Source organism: Cottoperca gobio, chromosome 4, assembly GCF_900634415.1.
Source record: "Cottoperca gobio chromosome 4, fCotGob3.1, whole genome shotgun sequence".
NCBI classification, from domain to species: domain Eukaryota; kingdom Metazoa; phylum Chordata; class Actinopteri; order Perciformes; family Bovichtidae; genus Cottoperca; species Cottoperca gobio.
The window spans coordinates 24305048-24311825 of record NC_041358.1 but is presented as its reverse complement, the minus strand read 5'-3'; positions in this window follow the sequence as shown (position 1 = coordinate 24311825).

The window sequence follows — 6778 nt, the reverse complement described above, 5'->3', positions numbered from 1 at the left end:
TAAACATGTCGTACTGCTCTGTAAAGTGTGAAGAAAACCATCCACAAATATATACCTCCGCTCCAAAAGTTGGCATCCATGCTCTCAATGCTATTATAGTATTATACTGTGTGTTCTTATATGATTACAGTAACCCTCCAGTAACCTTTTTTAATCATAGTGCAGTCACAGCACAGACAGACGGGCAAAGCCAGCTTACTTCTGTCCCTGTCTCGACTCAGCTCTGTTTATTTGAGCTAGGATCTCTGCCACTTGGTAATGTTTTCCCTCGTCGTTGAGGTAATGAGAGTACTCTATGTTCTCTGTCGTTGGATGCTCTTAGTCACTGCGGATGAGAGGCAGACAGAGAGAGTCCGGGTAATCCATTAGCTCCCTCTAGTGCTTTCCCAAAGACAGTTAAGATGTGTAAAAGTCACCACAAAATCACAAGCCTTCCACACACACACACACACACACACACACACACACACACACACACACACACACACACACACACACACACACACACACACACTCACACAAACTTTTCTTCTACTATTCCTGCACACAGATGTTTAAAACAAAGGTCAGAGATCAGTGATTTGCTCACGTACATAATAACTTCTGGGTCCAAACTCTGGTAAAACTGGACTCTGAATGTTTAGCTTTCAAACTGAAATTATAAAATGCATATAAATAAACGACTAAACGCAAACGCAAACTTTAGCTCTTTGTGTTAGTCACTCAAAAACAACCTCTCCCCGTTGGCCGGGTGTCAGGCTTCAACACCGGGGCTGTCTGCGATACTTTCTCATTACTTAAATGGCTCGTGCACTCCCTCTTCTGTCATAGCAAAACATCTGCTTTGTAATTTTGGTTGCGTACTTGACATGCAGCCATTTGTCTCTCTGTAGGACTGAAGTATGGATGACAGATAAAGCAGAACTGTATCCTTTTTAAAAGTTATGTTTGGGATAAATGTACGTTTTAAAGAGTGCCAAGCTTTTGGTTTGTTAAACTGTGGTTGCAGGGAAAGCGTAGCGGCGCTTTAAATAGCGGGGTGAATCCTTCATAACTACGTTCAATAAATAGAAAAATATGTCATACAGAAAACTCCAGGATAAATATGTTGTAAAAGTAATCATGAAAACATTTAGAGATATAAAGGATTCAAGCAGCGCTTCATACGTTTAAAAGAAAACGCTTCAAACATGAACGTGTGTGTGTGTGTGTGGGTGTGTGTGTGTGTGTGTGTCTGTGTATGTGTCTGTGTGTGTGTGTGTGTGTCTGTGTATGTGTCTGTGTGTGTGTGTGTGTGTCTGTGTGTGTGTGTGTGTGTGTTGTGTGTCTGTGTGTGTGTGTGTGTGTGGGTGTGTGTTGTGTGTGTGTGTGTTGTGTCTGTGTGTGTGTGTGTGTGTCTGTGTGTGTGTCTGTGTGTGTGTTGTGTGTTGTGTGTGTGTGTGTGTGTGTGTGTGTGTGTGTGTGTCTGTGTGTGTGTGTGTGTGTGTGTGTCTGTGTGTGTGTCTGTGTGTGTGTGTGTGTGTGTGTGTGTGTGTGTGGTTTAGGACTCCTTCATGGCAGTCAGGTTGATGTAGAGCTCTGGTACAGATGCTTGATCATGCAGAGTTCATGGAAAAGCCCAAACCAGCAGATGGTGCTCTTGTTTCATCATTGATTATCCTCTCTTTTTCTCTCTCTCTCACACACACACACACACACACACAAACACACACACACGTACACTCTCTTGTGTTATGAGAACTTGGCTCCAGACAGTGTGGGAGAGAACCACTCATCCTGGTCAGATGATTGAGGCTGTCGTGTCACAAAACAACTCCTGACCTGCTGCACAGCCACAGTCTCCTCAGTCACCAGGCTTGCTCTGCGCGCTGACTGCTCGCTCAGCTAATGTGAATTTGGCAGACTGCAGTAAAATACAATACAAGTGCAGAACCACAACGCTATCAGGCTCTCTGGCTATCCATTTCAACTCTCTGCTGGTCACCACAGTGATGCAGAGAATTCACAAATAGTGTCCAAAATCATCAAATTGTGCTCTTGACATTAAGCAGATGCATCCAGACGGTTGCATAATTGTTCATAAATATAATATGGTGTGTTTACACTGAACAATTAGCTCTCTGGGATTTAAGTAGGTCACTTCTTGTGGATGTGTGGCATGAATGCAAATGCATCCAATTCTACCTTCCTAAAGCGTTGGCCTCCCCCTCGTGTGAGTTGCTTCTTTGCCAAGGTAATCCAGAGTATGGATCTGCATGGAGAGGCTTTACATACAAATGGATGGGGAGCAGTAAGAGAAGCTACTGCTGACTGTAGAGACACAGGAGTGTAGTTGGCGTTCCTGTAGATGGATGGAAAATTCCCACTTCTCCACACTCAGCGAAAGCAAGACGGTTACGAGGGTGGTGCTGCAGCATTTCTAAATGATGTGTTTAGAGCTAATAGATGTAGTTTACTCCAAAGTGGGTATTAGGCAGCGAGGAACTGCTGGAGAGAGTTAAGACAAAGGTCTGCTGGGCATCCAGGCAGGGATGCATCCCTCTGCCTCTCACAGTTGAATCTGCCAATATAAAAGAAGTAACAGAAGCTTCTTTGTTCACGACACTCAGTGAAATCTCACTAAAGCTTTGTGTTTTAATTATAAAATTACCACAATTTGGTTAATGCAGCTGTTCCACCCACCAGATAGTAAAACGTGTGTGCAGTTTCTCTCTTACTGCACTTTCTCACACAACTTTTTTGAAACTCATTTTTGCACAAAACCTGTGTGATGTAGCCGACTGTCTTCAAGCCTCTTTTCTTTATGCCACAGAAATGTGTACATTTGTAGGAACAACAAAAAAAGTACAGTAAATATCAAACCACAGTGACACTGGGCTAAGTGGACACAGCTATCCGTGGCTAACGCTAATTTACTGACTTTTTCTGACCTGTTTCCTGTAACTGAAAAATCTATGTCATCATTCCGTCGCTGGCTCTCACGGTGGTGTCCAGATAATGATGTGGGCTTCGTAGACAATTGGCAGACTTTCTGGGGAAGACATGGTCTGATTAGGAGTGACGGCATCCATCTTACTTTGGATGGAGCAGATCTCATATCCAATAATATCACAAAGTTTATTAGTGAACCTAATCAAATGACAACCCAGAGTTGAGACCAGGACAAAGAGTTGCAGTCTTACACACTTCTCTGTGCTTCTTTCCGGGCAGTCACCCACTCAAATCCCCATAGTGACTGTGTCTGCCCCCCCCCCCCCAAACTAATCAAATCTATGGTTAACAGAAGAGGAGTTATACATGAAATCAATATTAGATTCAATTGGGTTCAGTCAGAATGTACATGAACCAACTCACTGTTTAAACCACACTCTGGACCTTGTTCTGGGATATGGTGTTGAAATTGAAAGTTTATCAGTGTGTCCACATAATCCTCTTTTATCAGACCATTCTTTAATAACTTTTGAAGTCCTGTTACTGGACTACAAGCCAGCAGGCAGAACATCCTACGCTCGATGTTTATCTGAAAGTGCTGTGACTAAATTTAAGGAAGTGATTCCATCAGCACTTAATTCAATACCAGGACTCAATATCAATATAACAGAGGACTCCAATGTCCCTCCCAAATTAATCATCTTGTTGATAGCGCTGCAGCCTCACTGCGAATAACACTCGACTCTGTCGCTCCTCTAAAGAAGAAGATCATAAAACAGTTTAAAGAAGGTTTACCCTTAATTAACACCTCGTTATTAAATATGATCAACCTGTCTCTATTATCTGGCTACGTACCACAATCCTTTAAAGTAGCTGTAATAAAACCTCTTCTTAAAAAGCCTAGTCTTGATCCAGAGGTTTTAGCCAACTATAGGCCGATATCTAATCTACCCTTTCTCGCTAAGATCCTTGAGAAAGCAGTCGCAAAACAGTTGTGTGATTCTTTTACATAATAATACTTTATTTGAGGTTTTTCAATCTGGATTTAGAGTTCATCATAGCACAGAGACGGCACTGGTGAAAGTTACCAATGACCTTCTATTGGCATCAGACAAAGGACTTGTCTCTGTTCTTGTCTTGTTAGACCCCAGTGCTGCTTTCGACATGACAGTCTACTACAGAGACTGGAACATTGTGTTGCAATAAAAGGAACCGCACTAAGCTGGTTCAAGTCCTATTTATCTGAGCGATCTCAATTTGTATGTGTTAACGATAAATCCTCCATGACAGCCAAAGTCAGTCTCGGAGTTCCGCAGGGTTCTGTACTTGGACTGATTCTATTCACCTTATATATGCTTCCTTTGGGCAATATTATAAGGAACCACTCTATAAACTTTCATTGTTATGCGGATGATACCCAATTATATCTATCAATTAAACCAGACGAAACCAATCAATTGGCTAAACTTCAAGCATGCCTTAAGGACATAAAAACTTGGATGTGTAGCAACGTTTTGATGTTAAACACAGACAAAACTGAAGTTATTATACTTGGCCCTAAACGCCTCCGAAACGCATTTTCTAATGACATAGAAGCTCTGGATGGCATTAACTTGGTCTCCAGCACCACTGTAAGGAATCTTGGCGTCATCTTTGATTAGGATCTGTCGTTTAACTCCCACATAAAACAAATCTCAAGGACTGCCTTCTTTCATCTACGTAACATTGCAAAGATAACACACATCCTGTCTCAAAATGATGCAGAAAAACTAGTCCATGCATTTGTTACTTCAAGGCTGGATTACTGCAACTCATTGTTATCAGGTTGTCCCAAAAAGTCGCTTAAGACTCTTCAGTTGATCCAAAATGCAGCGGCACGTGTATTGACAAGAACAAGGAAACGGGATCATAGTACTCCTGTATTAGCTGCACTGCACAGTCTGTAAAGCACTGAGACAAATGTAGAATTTGTGATATTGGGCTATACAAATAAATTTGATTTGATTTGATTTAATACATGGATTAACACCAGACAATAACTACATCCAAGTTATTAATGTTTCAGAAGCTGCTAAAGCTGCAAACACAGCAGTAATATTCTCAAGGAAACTTCAGATTTTCCATCATTCCGATCATTTTAAATTGGATTTGGTTCAGATTAAATTAAGGATTTGGATTTAAATCGCACTAGCAGCCAAGAACATGTTGTACCTTAATAAGAACTCTCACACTTTGGGCTCTATTTTACTCCCACACACACACACACACACACACACACAGACACACAGACACACACACACAGACACACACACGGGAGGAGTGGACTCTTTATTAGTACTTATGTCAGTGTGGAAAGAACATTTTCTTGCTTATATTCCTTTCTGAGGTTAACAGGCAACATCCGTCTCTTCGTCACTCCCGCATTCTCCCTCCCCCCCTCTCTCTATCTGTCTGCCTCCACATGTGCCTCAACACTTTTATTTCTCTGCATGAAGAGCCTTGCCGTGAGTACTGGCCCACAGGGACCCCTTCACTCCGACTGCTGATTGTAACCTTATGCGCCCCTGCAAGCGAGTCATGCGAGGTAAAGAAGGAGTTTGAGTGCGTGCGTGTGTGTGCGTGTGTGTGTGTGTGTGTGTGTGTGTGTGTGTGTTAGAGAGAGACAGTTGGGTGCAGCTATTAAAGCAACAGACTACTGAGTGATCCCTTCATGGTGTGGTAATCGACTTAACCACTGACATTCACCCAAAGCATGATGGCGTCCACTCCCACAGGGTGCACATTAGGCAGATATCAATTCAGCACTACACACATCATACGGTTATCTGTGAAGAAGAGCTGCTCAGTTAGCGTACGAGTGTTATCACAAAGTTAGTCATCGTAAGGACTGCTGTTTCCTTGTCCTTGTTTATTATGATGGATAACTATTATTTATTGCACTATAACGACTTTCAATGAGTGTCAATTAGATGTAGAGGCCATACTCACTGAGGAAGCGATTTTATGATTTCTGTTTATATCGTATTGATTTCCCACCACACACCCATAAAGTGCCATAAAACCATGTTACTAATTAACCCACACAATTTCTCAGCACAGCGGAAACATTGACATATTATTACCTTACAAAGCGCGTAAGGCAAATATGTTAGCAAACACTTGCCTATTTATATCCAACAGATAGCATTACATTGTTTTAGAGTCATGTGTGTGTCCACAGGACAAATGTAAGTACAATATTCACTGTCTTTTAGCTTTGTTTTGGTCTTCACCAACTCCAGAGGGAAACATCTGGGTCCGTAGAGCCAGGGGGACGTGCACATTTGGAGTTTTTCCACTACAAGTGACCTCCTTTACATTGATCCATTATTAATAAAACTAATTATTGTTTAAAGTGAGACTGTATAACTTCTGATAACGGTAAATATTAAAACATAGTGTAACATAAGTAGCGACAGTAGAGTGGAGACATAAAGTCATCAAACTGAATCAGCAATGTCACTTACACGGCGACATTATCTAAAGTTTGCAAACACATGCTAATAATTAGCCACCTTTGGTCACACCAGACCAAGTAAGGATGTAGAAGCAAAACCTCCCGGTTGTATTTATCTGTGCAAGGTTGTGTTTTAGTGTTCATGAATTCAACTTTTCATGCCTAAGAAGAACAATATATAATGTCTGTATACATGTTGTTCTCATGTATCTCTTATGTAAAGCTCTTTGAATTGTCTGAAAGACACTAAACTGGACTTTCCTCAACAGTTATTAGTTTGAATTTGTCATCTGCAAGACATTTATCTCCTAGATATTGTTTTAATAAATTAAAAAAGAGAAATAAGAAAGT